General features: G+C 39.6%; 1 protein-coding gene across 2 annotated transcripts in view; it reads left to right on the top strand.

Moving 5' to 3' along the window:
- SPRY3 (sprouty RTK signaling antagonist 3) overlaps positions 1-14,294 on the top strand; it is a 189,517-nt gene that overhangs the window by 170,812 nt on the left and 4,411 nt on the right. The window contains exon 2 of one of the 2 annotated variants that reach the window (XM_072818159.1): positions 9,159-9,332. The exons of the other annotated variant lie outside the window; for it this stretch is intronic. The gene's annotated coding sequence lies outside the window, so the exon portion shown is untranslated. The remainder of the gene's footprint in view (positions 1-9,158; positions 9,333-14,294) is intronic. 2 annotated transcript variants of the gene reach the window in all.

Genomic DNA, 14,294 nt, shown 5'->3' with positions numbered 1-14,294 from the left:
TGGAAGGAAAACTTCCAAACTCATTCTACCAGGCCAGCATTACTTTGATTCCAAAATCAGACAAAGACTCCAATAAGAAAAGAGAACTGCAGGCCAATATCTCTTGATGCACATGGATGCAAAAAATTCTCAACAAAATACTAGCAAATTGAATCCAATAGTAAAATAAAAGAATCATTCACCACAATCAAATGAGATGTATTCCTGGGTTGCAAAGGTGGCTCACTATTCACAAATCAACCAACATGATATGCCACATTAGTGGAAGGATAAGAACCATAAGACCCTTTCAATAGATGCAGAAAAAGCATTTGACAAAGTAAAACATCCATTCCTGGTAAAAACCCTCAACAACATAGAGAGGGAACATACCTGAACATCATAAAGGCCATATACAAAACCTCACAGCTAATCTCATCCTCAATGGGGAAAAACTAAAAGCTTTTCCTCTAAGATCAGAAACAAGACAGGGATGCCCACTCTCACCACTGTTATTTAGCATCTACTGGAAGTCCTAGACACAGCAGTCAGACAACAAAAAGAAATAAAAGGCATCCACAATGGCAAGGAAGAAGTCAAACTTTCACTATTTGCAGGTGACATAATACTATATGTAAACTAAAGATGACACAAAGAAATGGAAAAACATTCCATCCTGAAAGACTCCACCAAAAATTTGTTAGAACTGAAACATGAATTCAGTAAAGTCACAGGATGCATAATAAATGTACAGAAATCTGTTGCATTTCTATACACCAGTCATGTAGCAGCAGCAAGAGAAATCAAGGAAAAGATCCCATTTACAATTGCACCCAAAACCATAAGGTACCTAGGAATGAACCTAACTAAAGAGGTGAAAGACCTGTACTCTGAAAACTATAGAGCACTGATGAAAGAAACTAAAGATGACACAAAGAAATGGAAAAACATTCCATCCTCATGGATTGGACACACATTGTTAAAATATCTATATAATCCAAAGCAATCTACACATTTAATACAATCCCTATGAAAATACCACTAGCATTTTTCACAGAGCTAGAACAAACAATCCTAAAATTTGTATTGAATTGATCTGTATCTTCTTATAAAGTCAAAACCCATGTAGAATTTTGCCTGGATTGCCATTTAGATATTACATGGGCATCTGAAACCCAACATTCTCAAACCTAATTTTTTTTCAAACCTAATTTTTAAATGATTTTATTTATTTCTTTGAGAGAGAGAGAGAGAGAGAGCACATACACAAGCAGGGAGGAGGGGCAGAGGGAGAGGGAGAAGCAGATTTCCCTGCTGAGCAGGGAGCCTGATGCAGGGCTCCATCCCAGGACCCCAGGACCATAACCTGAGTCAAACGCAGATGTTTAACCAACTGAGAGTCACCCAGGCACCCCTCAAACCTATTTTTTTAAATATTCCTTCTATATCTCAGTATATGTCATGATTAATACCTCACATCTAATAAGTCACTAAGTCTTATCTACTCTATATTCTGCATATAATCCACTTTTCTTCATCCACACTGCCCCTACCTTGATTCAGGCCACAATTATCTCTCATCTAATTTAGTGACAGATTGGACTGCAGTTTATAGGTTTACACATCCATTTTTTCTATAGGATTGTGAGTAATGAGAGGCTAAGACCACTCATTTATTCATTCAACCGGTATGTATTCATCTCCGTATCTTTCACATGAAGTATATTCCCTGGCATTAAGTAGGTGCTCAGTATATGTTTGTTTTATTGAATTACATTGAAACTTACTATGTTACAGATGAGAAAATAGGGCCTAAGATGAAAAATGACCTGACAAAACCACATGGATTAGGATGCTAAAATTTACATTTCTTTACTCTTAGTCTAGTTTTCTTTCCACAGAATGACTTTGCCCCTACCTTTTACCCCTCTGTTCTCTCCCACATTATTTTTTTCTCTCTGACTTTTCCATACCATTCTTTCATTATTGGTCATATTGCTCCTATATTTGTTTGCCAGATTCTGTGGGAAAAAATAATTATCACCATCCCTATAAGCTTTTTGGTTAAGAATCTGTATTTCCTTGGCATTGTTTACTTCTTCTGGCATCATTGCTGAATCAGGATGACCATAGGTCAGCTTTTCATCTGCCATTTCTAAAGAGTTCCTCTTGACTTCAGTAGAGTATGGATAAAAGTGGCCTTGTATAGGAACTTGCAGGCTCTCAAAAGGATTTAGTTGCATTCTGGGAAAAAAAAAAAAGAGGAAAGACTATCAGAATTTGTGTTGAATACATGTTTTATGCAGACAGAGAGTATGGATTATAATTATAGGTGAGAGATTTTGATATTTTACTGGGTTTATGGATGAACTTTCTGATAATGATTATTTTACACACTATATCGGACTATCACACAAAAATTTTTTAATGTTTAATCTATTTCCACTTGCTATGATTTACTAAAACCTAAGTAAGAAATCTTAAGAAGCTGAGTACATTCTAGGAAAATGAAGAAAATATGTGGGTGGTGCCTTCTAGAGAAAATTTCTACTCCTAACATTCAGGCTATGAGTATAGGGGACCCTTTTAGAATAGTTTATAAAACATTGTTTTCACATCTTTATATCTTTGTTAGTTCTGTTATATCTGCTTGTGTTTTCATTCATTCTTTTATTTATCAAATATTTTCTGAGCATCTACTCTGTGTCAGACATTATGCTAAGTGTGGGAGATTCAGTGATGGTTCTTTTTGCATTTCATTCTGTCATCCTTTCTTTTACCTCTTGGCTTTTGGACATGCTATTCCCTCTGGCTATGACATCCTTCTCATCCTCCAAATTTATTTTTAAATATCACTTTTTCTAGGAAGCATTCAATAACCCTCTCAATATTGGATTAGGTGTATTTCTTATTTGCTCCCTTCCTTTTTTTTAAAAAAAATTATAGTTCTTTTTTTTTATTGGAGTTCAATTTGCCAACATATAGCACAACACCCAGTGCTCATCCCGTCAAGTGCCCCCCTCAGTGCCTGCCACCCAGTCACCCCAACCCCCCGCCTACCTCCTTTTCCACCACCCCTTGTTCGTTTCCCAGAGTTAGGAGTCTCTCATGGTCTGTCACCCTCTCTGATATTTCCCACTCATTTTTTCTCCTTTCCCCTTTATTCCCTTTCACGATTTTTTATATTCCCCAAATGAATGAGACCATATAATGTTTGTCCTTCTCCGATTGACTTATTTCACTCAGCATAATACTCTCCAGGTCCATTCACGTCAAACCAAATGGCAGGTATTTGTTGTTTCTAATGGCTGACGAATATTCCATTGTGTACATAGACCACAGCTTCTTTATCCATTCATCTTTCGATGGACACCAAGGCTCCTTCCACAGTTTGGCTATTGTGGACATTGCTGCTGTGAACATCGGGGTGCAGGTGTCCCGGCGTTTCACCGCATCTGTATCTTTGGGGTAAATCTCCAGCAGTGCAATTGCTGGGTCGTAGGGCAGGTCTATTTTTAACTCTTTGAGGAACCTCCACACAGTTTTCCAGAGTGGCTGCACCAGTTCACATCCCCACCAACAGTGCAAGAGGGACCCCCTTTCTCCACATCCTCTCCAACATTTGTGGTTTTCCTGTCTTGTTAATTTTCACCATTCTCACTAGTGTGAGGTGGGATCTCATGGTGGTTTTGATTTGTATTTCCCTGATGGCAAGTGATGCGGAACATTTTCTCATGTGCTTGTTGGCCATGTCTATGTCTTCCTCTGTGAGACTTCTGTTCATGTCTTTGCTCCCTTCCTTAGTACTTATCCTTTATTACATTTGCTGTTTGCTACCTTTCCTACTAAACTATGAGTCCCTTGAGACCAGAGATTCATTAATTAATCATATATTTATTAATAGCATATAATGTAATATCTATATTAATAACAGAATTATTTAATTTATCTTTATATCCTAAGTACTATATTTTTATACTGTGGGCCTATATTAGGGCAACAGTGAAAACAATTGAAATTGGGATCCCTGGGTGGCGCAGCGGTTTGGCGCCTGCCTTTGGCCCAGGGCGCGATCCTGGAGACCCGGGATCGAATCCCACGTCGCGTTCCCGGCGCATGGAGCCTGCTTCTCCCTCTGCCTGTGTCTCTGCCTCTCTCTCTCTCTCTGTGACTATCATAAATAAATAAAAAAAAAATAAAAAAAAAAACAATTGAAATTATTCAACCTCCTCACTTCTTAGGATGATACCCATAAAAATAATAATTATGGGGATCCCTGGGTGGCGCAGCGGTTTGGCGCCTGCCTTTGGCCCAGGGCGCGATCCTGGTAGACCCGGGATCGAATCCCACGTCGGGCTCCCGGTGCATGGAGCCTGCTTCTCCCTCTGCCTGTGTCTCTGCGCCTCTCTCTCTCTCTGTGACTATCATAAATAAATAAAAATTAAAAAAAAATAATAATTATGTTAATGATCATTCATTCAACAATGCCTTCTATGGGCCACCAACTAAGTGCTGATTATCCAACAACTAAATTTCCTTCTCTTGTGGAGTTGACATTCAAGTGGGTAGGGAAAGATGTTTGTTCTGTGCCAGATCCTGTTCTAATCATTTAATATGTTTTAACCCATTTAATTCTCACAGCAACCCTATGAGGTATATTTGTAAGTTGTGCTGATTTTACATATGAGAAACCAAGGTCCAAACAGATTAGTAACTTGGCCAAGGATACATAATATGCTGGCAAGTGGCTGATCTGGAATTTGACTCAAGTTGACTCATTCCAGAGTTTACACTCTTAATCACTACACCATAGAATCCTCTCATCTGCAAATCTCTTCAAGGATTTTTGCTCTAACTTTTCCAATTACTTGATATCCCTTAATATTTCATGTCATTATATACTCCCTTGCCCACCAAAACACCAGTTCAGGTGTCTGTCCTCTTCTTTATCGCCCTTAATTTTAATTGTCTGTGTCCCATTGTAGACAGTGATCTCTTTGAGGATAGATATAACATTTGTCATATTTGTCCTCAGTGCTATATCCCCAGGGCCTGGCACACTGGTCATTCAATTAATGTCTATTAAATGAATAAATAACTGACTCTTGGTAACCTATACATTTATTTATTTTTTTAAAGATCTCGTTTGTTTATTCATGAGAGACACAGAGAGAGAGAGGCAGAGACACAGGCAGAGGGAGAAGCAGGCTCCACGCAGGGAGCCCCACGTGGGACTCGATCCCAGGGCCGAAGGAGGTGCTAAACCGCTGAGCCACCCAGACTGTCCTATAGATTTATTTTTTATTTGTGCTTTAAGCTATTGTGTTTCTGAAAGATTATTTTCAGTTTCATGATTCGTGAAAAGATATTGGGATAGTACAATTATATACAGAAATTGATGTTGAGACATTACAAAATTTACTATGTGATATCTGACAACTTGTTTTACAAACTTGTTAGAGTCAGTGTATTTCAGAAAACATGTTAGAGTCAGTGTATTTCAAGAAACATACTTTATTAGCTCTTTAGTTAATAGTGTTGCTTTTCAGGAAACACATTTAGACAGGTTCATTGAATTGTCTAGGGTCATAAAGCTAGTTAGTGACAGTGTTGGCCTAGAAGCAAACACAGGTTTCCTGTCTCCCAATCCAATGGCTTTTTTCTCTTTATAGACACCTTGCAGACATTAATTCAAATCCAATTGAATTTGGAAATGCTGTCTTAGCACAGATCAATCCACCTATTTCTAAAAGCCAATAGTTTCAAAAAATAAATAAGTAACCTTGTAGAATACCAGAAAATCACTCTTCCCTCCAAATATCTTCCTTACTACTATGTTTTAGAACTCTCTAAGTTATGGTTGTATAATTAATTAAACACACCCTTCCATACTTACAGCAACTGGTTATGCAAATCATTTCTGATATAACAGCTAAGTCAAAAAGATTCTGAAAGAATGTAGAGTATCGGGATCCCTGGGTGGCACAGCGGTTTGGCGCCTGCCTTTGGCCCAGGGCGCAATCCTGGAGACCCGGGATCGAATCCCACATCGGGCTCCCGGTGCATGGAGCCTGCTTCTCCCTCTGCCTGTGTCTCTGCCTCTCTCTCTCTCTCTCTCTCTCTGTGTGACTATCATAAATAAATAAAAAAAATAAAAAAAAAGATTTTAAGAATGTAGAGTATCTAACAAAGTCTACTGAATAAGTAGGACAGGACATAGATGAAAGTGTTGTAGGAGTTAAAAATGTAGAAATGAATTAGGGCACTAATAAAAACTATCATAGAGCTTTACAACAAAACAGCCTTAGTAGTCAGGAAAGTATTCACAGAGGAATTAGGACCTAAAGGTGGAAACTGAATAAATATATACAAGTCATGTGAAGGATACATATGGAAAGCTGGATTGGTAGCCATGTACATTGGTATCTTAGAAGAGTGAAACATTCAACTTGTCTTATGTTAAAAAGATATGTTGAGAAGTAGAATGTATAGAGTCGGAGAATAACTTGATTTACAGGCAAAGCAATGTAATCTTAATGCTCTAGGGGCTCAAAAATAAGTTTTTGAACAAAGGAATAAAGTATGAAAATAAGTCACATTTAAGAAAGATATATTTGGCATATATCTGTTCAAATTTAAAGCTGGACCTTAAAAAAATAAAAGGATTTCAAATTGAAATCATCTCCTGCCTCTCCAATGAGCTTCATTAGGGTGAGAACAATTTCTTAATTTTCTTAATATGCATATTTCCTGTTCATTGAGCATTTACTTTATGCCAGACACATAATCTTTCCAATGCCAGACCTTATTAAATCTATAGGAAATAGCAAAATCTTGTGATGTGGGGACTATTGTTACCTCCATTTTATAGATAAAGAAACAGGTTCAGAGAGGTGAATTGAGGTGCCCAAAGTCAGATAGCTCATAGATTTAGAAGCAATTATTTGAACCTTGATCTGTTTGACCCAAATCTAGTTAGTACAGTGCTTCGCACATAGTTGATGTGCAATAAATACCTGTTGAAAAAATGGATGAATGAATATATCAGTAAATGTATCCTCTTCTGCAGATGAAACTACATATTAGCTTTAATGTTTTTCATGATCTTGATAAGCTCAAGTCAATATTAAGAGTAAAGATGTTTCAGTAAAGATTTTAAAATTAAAAAAATAAACAACATAAAAAATTTGCTAAGCAAAAAAAAAAAAAAAAAGAGTAAAGATGTTTGAGCCATAAAATAGAAGAATTTCCATAGGCAAATCTCTTGACTCTCGAAATTCTGATTAAGAAGAGATCTGGATTGGCTTAGAAATTACATACAGATGTATATGTATGTGTATATATATGTGTGTGTGTGTGTGTGTGTGTGTTTACATGATACACACATCAGTAAAAGAGTTTGAAGCAGTTTTGACAAACACATATACATATGAGCATGCAGATCCACATAACCATATATGTTTTTAATCCGTGCTTTCTTTTGTTTTCTTAACCCTCCTGAGAGAGTGTAAATAGTAGAATGTCAGAGCTAGAAGGGACCTTAGTAATCACCCAATCAGATCCTCTCATGTAAATGTAGAAATTGAGGCACCAGAAGGAAAGTAAATTGCAAAGGTCACAGAAGGAGTTAGAGGAAGATTAAGAATCTCAGTTTCCTGACTCAGAAGTTTGTTTTACTCTGAACTGTCACCATTTACCATGTCTATTTTATAGATGGGGTAAGCAAGGCATCCTAAGAATGTTGATGATCAAGCTCCTGCTACTTATCCATTGAAGCAGGACTTGAAATCAGATCTCTTTTATTTTAAATATGAGGCTTGTTTTCATTCAAGTGCTTCTGTCTGGATGCTCAATAGGAAGACCCGTTTGTACTGAATTAAATAGTGGGCTGAGGATAATTTACAGAAAACTTTGTCCTTCACTTTAAAAGAAAATGTCCAAAGCTGCTTTATTTGGAGAAGACTGACAGTCCTAAGGAGGCTGCATGAAGGCAGGGATTCTGTCTTCTTTATTGAATCCACAATACGTCGCACAAAAGAAGGCACTCAAAAAATATTTGAGTATATGGCACACTACAGGCAGAATGGGAAAGTAAGTTGGGTAATGGTTTCCCAGTGGATGATGGATGGATAATCATTATTAGTTTGAAAAAGTGGGAATGAATGCGGGTAAGAAGTGGGAGAAACCCTTAAACAAAGGGGAAGCTCTGTTCTGTGATAGAAGCTGCAATCACTCAGCAAGGGCTGAGTGGTTTGGTAGGACTGCGATTGGAGGCAGAGATATTTAAATGAGGCCTCCTTAAAATTGTGACTTTCCGCCCCACCCCCATTCTCCTTTAAATTTTGTTTCAGTCATTACCCAGGGACCGGATACAGAGATTCCTATGGGGAGTTCTAATGGGTCGATTCAATTTCAACTGGATGACGCCACTTAGCTAAGCATTAAGAGCTACAGCTCCGGGAAAGCAAACGACACAGAGAGAGGGAGAGAAAGAAATTATAACAAGGAGCAATAAATCCCTTTCCTCCCATCCTCCCCTATAATCCATTCACAAGACCTTCAGAAATCATCTACATTCACAAAACAGCCAGCTAGCTGAGCTGAACGCACTGCAATCTCATCCCCCCCCCCCGTCTCTGCAGATTATATACCAACACACCCTGAGCTATATAAATAATCACACACTGGCGGTATCTATTGCTCTGTTGAGATACCCTGTGTCTACAACCGCAGTTTCTGCTGCTTCGGTTCATCCGTCAGATTGGAGGAGACAGAGGCGGAGGCGGAGGCGGAGGCAAAAGAGAAAGAGGGGGAGGAGGTAAAGAAGGAAGAAGGGGAGGAGGGAAGGGGGAGGGAAGAGGAGGGAAGGAAAAAGCTGAAGGAGGAGGGGGAAAAGAAAGGAGGAGGAGGAGAAGGGGAGGAGAAAGAGGCGGAGGAGGAGGGGGAGGAGAAATAGAAGAAGGAGGAGGAGAAAGAAGAGGAGGAGGAGGAGAAAGAGGAGGAGGAGATGAACAACTTACCCTGCTGAGCTTTCTTTGGGGAATACGTGCATCAAGATTTAGATCTGCATGTAAAATCTATACAAAGTATCTGCCACTACAGGTCTGACTCTCCTCCCCACCCCACCCCCCGCAGCACCGTTTTTTTTTCCTTTCCGTTTTCTCTGCTGTGTCAGAAAGACCGACACAGAACTATCTCTGTTTCTGGCTCCACTGCCTGTGAAGGAGTTTTCATTCAGACTTTCCGAAGAGAGGTGGAGAAACCTAAAGACTCAGGAGAAGAAGAGGTCTTTTGAGCCAAATGGGGCATTAGTTCTTCTGCTTTCCTCAGCATGGATAAACCCTTTCCTCAAGGTAAGCCACAGAGATTAGCTCTTAAAGACCCTAGAATTCTTTCTATGCAATGCATACATTGCCATTCATTCCAGCCATCCTGTGTGTGTGTGTGTGCGTGTGTGTGCGTGCGCGCGCGTGTGTGCACGCGTACAAGAGCAAACGCATGGGTAAAATAAAATGAAAACCATTTAAATGAGATTTAAATGAATCAGCTTTTGCAGAAAACTCTCCGTATTGGAAATTTATAAATCAAAATGGAACTTCAAAATAACCCTTTTGTACCCAAATGCCAATTGAATTTTTAGCCTGTTGACCTTTAAATGCATTTTGGTGCTCGCCTAAGCCCCTTATAGCGCAGCCTAACCACCCAAGCTGAGGACGTAGGGAGAGCCCGTGCTGAGGCCAGTCTGGCTGCCCAGCGGGCATCCTGTCAGCGTGGGGCTGGTCTGCTATTGGCTCACAAGTCTGGGCTGTGCATCGTTCAGATTTCATCACATCACCTTGCCCTGGGTAGAAATGGCGCAAGCTGACACGGCATAACCCCCTACTTACATTGAGTCAGAGCAGTGATTTAGAAATCTCTGGATCCCTGCCTGGGTGTGTGTGCACATGTCTCTGTGTGGCGTACGGAAATTTTGTCAAAAGTGAGAACCTGTGAGCATGTCCAGTTAGCCAATAAGCATTCAATACGACCTAGTAGAGTGGTTTACACTGCCTTCCAGTCCTCTGGCTAATTATAATTAGCATTCACCTCTGCGTGCAGCAAACAAAGTTGGATGAACAGAAAACAGACCTTGAACTCTTAAACAGAAAATCTATTTTGAAATGCAAACTATTGTTGCTTTTCTGGGTACATTAAAACCTCATTGTAACATAATGTGCTATTACATGAATTTGGAGATACCAGGTGTTAGATCATGTTCCCAACAAGTCAGCTGCATACATACATACCAATAAGGCACAGGAAGTATTACTCTTGTTCCCTGTACCTCTAAATAAACGTTTACTGAGACTTGATTCAATGCATTTTGGTTTCTTTGTGTTCCGTTTTTAGGTCTGTCTCGCTGTGAACCAATCTAGATAGTGATCTGAGTGACTTGGGCTTGGAAGGTTTTTATTCAGAGTTGAGGAATTGGGTAGTGAGGAATTGAAAAACCTAAAGGAAGGAGACTAATTCTTCATGAAAGACTTTTTGAGGCAGAGAAATGCAACCGACAAACCCAGAGTAAAAAATTGAGAGTATCACGACAAGAAGGGGCTTGAAAAGCCCTCTTTTTGTGCCCTGCATTTTGGAGAAAAACTGAGGCTTGGGTTGGAAGTCACTAGTCCATGGCCTCACAAAAAAGTACTTAAGACTAGAACTTAGACCCTTGCAAAAGGGTCTGGGGTTTAAAGAAAGATTCCTACTTCTTGAGTGAACAACTAGCATTTTCTTCAGGGTTGGAAGTATGCGAATCCATCAGGTATTATTACTATTTTCCCCCGTTATTGCTCATCGCTAGAACACTCATATCTTTAAAAATGCCAAGTCTTACAACTGCTGGAATCTCTAGTTTGAAATAAACTGCTCTGCGTCTTAATGAAACTATTAAAGTAATGAATAGGGCTAGGGTAGCAAAGTGACAAGTTAAGAGTTAAATGTGGTGAGAACCTGGCAGCTCCAGCAAGATGTATGTGGTAGGAGGGAGGCCCAGTCAGTGGCTGAGAGGTTAGTAATGTAAACTATATACAACTTGGTATTTGTAAGGGGGGAGTGCTTTGATAGAGATGCAAATGCTTTTGCACAGAGAGGGATTTTTGGAGAGCAGACTTTGGAACAGTAGAACTAAGAAAACATATAAAGCCATAGCAGAAATTCCCCCTATGTTTGCTTTCAGTTATTCTGAGAAGGAGTGTATATAACAGCAGAGCACAGAAAAAAGTAACACGCCCCAGAGCTGTTACACGGTAAGGTACAAAACAGCATTGAACCCATGGGAGTGGGAGAAAAAGGGAGCCAAGCTCTCCTTCTCTCCCCTCCTTTTCTTTGAAATTGAGGTTGAGTCATATTGTATCAGAAAGGATTTACCACAGAAATCCGAACTGTCTAAAGGTGTTGGCATAGTAGGGCTTTAGATAGGCAAGTTTTCAACTTTGGCCTCAACATGGCAGATTTTAGGTTCCAGGGAGGCAATACATTTTTCTTTCATGAACAAACAGCATTTCTTGAATAGATTTAGCTCTCTCGTCCCTTAGTTGGCATAAGAAAAGAAATTTCTGTTTAGGTTGAACATAGAAAATTTCAGGGCTACAGAAAAACTGTTGAGAGAGCTCTGAGCACCTGGCCAGAGGGACTGAGATGGGAGTGGGTTTACAATGCATCATTCATTACTGCAGAGGCACTACGTGACAGAAATCACTAGATCCCACCAATGTGCAGCCAAGACTTGTAATCACCTTGGCTCCTATTTAATAATATGTGATATGCATATTCTCTCTCTCATTTCATAGGATATGGGACTGACCAACAGCACAGTTTCTTTACTGTTTTTGCTCACAATGAATGGCCCTTTAACGTGAGGATTTCTGAATCCTAAACATGCATGCACTAGTAGTTTTTCATCTAACCTATGTGCTGGAGCAGTGTCTTGCCCATTTCTCAACCTTTTCCCCCGCCTTACCTCCCCCTACAGGGTCTACTTTGGGTCATCCTGTTAGCCAGGTCAGCAAACATTTTATTGTCATTCAACCCTGTTTTTATCCTTCTCAACAGCCTGATTTTGCCCAGGTCCTCTTGCCTGCTCCATTGCAGATTTTCCACAGTCCATTCTGGTGAAGGATTTTGCAGGGCAGGAAGAGTTCATCCCGTTAAGCCCCTTGTAAACAAGACAGTGGTACCTCATCATCCCGGGCCAATGCCCCAAAGCTTCCTTTAATCATCCAACCGTGCGTCTCAACTTTTCAGCCTTACAGCAATCTAATCAATATCCAGATACACCTTCTCAATTTAAGCACCATATACCCTTCTGCTGCCAAGACAGGTTCCCCTTTGAACATGGTTCTGAGTCATTTCTATTATGACCTAGATTCCTCCAAGCTGAGCTTTTCAACCTTCTGGGCATGTCCCTGAGATACCTAGTGATATCTTTGGAATCCCATAGGATTATCTTTTGTAACTTTGAGACCTTGTATGCCTTCCTTTGAGTTATTGATTCTTGGAATTTCCAATATGTTTTGAATCTAATTTCCTTTGGGAAATCAATGAGTCTAAAATGCATCCAGCGCATTGGTCACCGTTCTTAGACTATAAAGGACACAAATGGTCCTGTGCATTCTTTATCAGATCAACAGGGAATAAATCCATTCCTTATCAATTTGCCAAAAGACTCTTCCCGACGCAAAGTTTCTACATCCACATACCCTGCAAGTCAGCTGAACAATGTGTCTTTGTTTTTTTAGCTGTTCAAATGAAAACTTCTTTTTCCTTTCCAGTGCTGAGATTCTGAATCTTAACAAAGTCCAGTGAAGGTAGATGTGGGAGGCTTCAGGGCGCTGTGAGTCCAAGTAAATAAAAGAGACATAAATTTTGCTTCTGAATGCTGAAATGAAAAAGGCCATGTTGCTTAGTTAGCCCTCAAGGATTGAAGATGTAGAAGGCGTAAATGAAGAGAAATCGTTGTCAGATTGTCTAGTTATACAAACACAGATCATAATGGGGCAGAGTCCTTCACGATCACCTAGTTTACTCTGCTAATTACCCAGAGAGTGGATTGAAGCCCAAACAAAGCAAGTGATTTGACAGAAGTTTCATAGATATTCTAGCCTTAGAATGTCCATCATGTTTATTTGCATTCTCTTGTGCTGCATTAAATAATATCAAAACAACTAGCTAAAAAGTGGAATTATAGTCAGACTGGTTCTTTTCTGTGATGTGCCAGAAAAGTTATTTTTAACCAAATTAAATCTTCTTTTCAAAAAACGAACAGATGTAAATTCAACTAAACAGGTTTGCATGGGGATATAGCCTCAAAAGGCAATGAATCTGGTCATATTATTAGCCACTGAGTCCTTTAGCAGCGGCCTCCTTATTTTTCCTGGTATTGAGCTTTGGGCACATTTCCGTGTCGTGTTTGCTTGCTTATGGAAACCTAATCAAGCACTATCCTCTTTCACTTGTTCATTTCTATTACTCATTCAAGCTTTGCGTTCCATACAGTAGTGTGAGTAATCGATCTATTTTGAGGAGGCCTGAAATATGATGGATTTCAAGTATATACTTTATTCATGCTAGTGCTTCCTAGGTCCTAATGCCTCCAGGGTGACTCTTGGATTTAGGTTTTCTAGTGTACACGTTTTTGGTCGTTCAGTCCTCCAGGGGGTGTAATGCGATGCCGGACTGTTTGTACGATATTTTTCACTATTATCACTACTATGCTTCATCAGATCCTCCAGGGAATGACCATCCACTCTTCCTGATGGTGGTACAGCAGAGGCACACGCATATGTTTTCTAGATATTCAACTTGGTTTAAATAGGTACAGCTACAGGTGAGATTTCAAATAATTCAGGGATCATCTTATATGGCTCCCCCAGCCCCGTTGTTACTCACACAAATATATAGAAGTTTGCTTCTGGAGCCATACTACTTTTAGGAAGAATTACCTCCTCAATAAGTTCAAGCAGATGGAAGGCGAGGAGAACTGCAAGATGATTAGTCTTGGCTTCCTTACACTTTGGAGAAGTTTTTTTCCCTATTATTCTACAGATAGCCTGATTTCTGTGCTCAGTGTCCGCCGTATCACTGTGCCTTGGCTGCCTGTAGTCATTGAATCGAGCAATTCCTCTCCCATCTATTTATGTATGCCTATCACAAATTATACTGAAGTGAGAATTTTGATTGATGGTGTATGTATATATACGTGTGTGTACATGTGTATATGTATGTCTCTCTTTCTTACACACACACACCTTCTCATGGAAGACTTTAGAACCTTTTTCTTT

This window comes from Canis lupus, chromosome X (assembly GCF_048164855.1).
Source record: "Canis lupus baileyi chromosome X, mCanLup2.hap1, whole genome shotgun sequence".
Lineage (NCBI taxonomy): Eukaryota > Metazoa > Chordata > Mammalia > Carnivora > Canidae > Canis > Canis lupus.
This window is presented reverse-complemented; position numbering and strand designations above follow the sequence as displayed.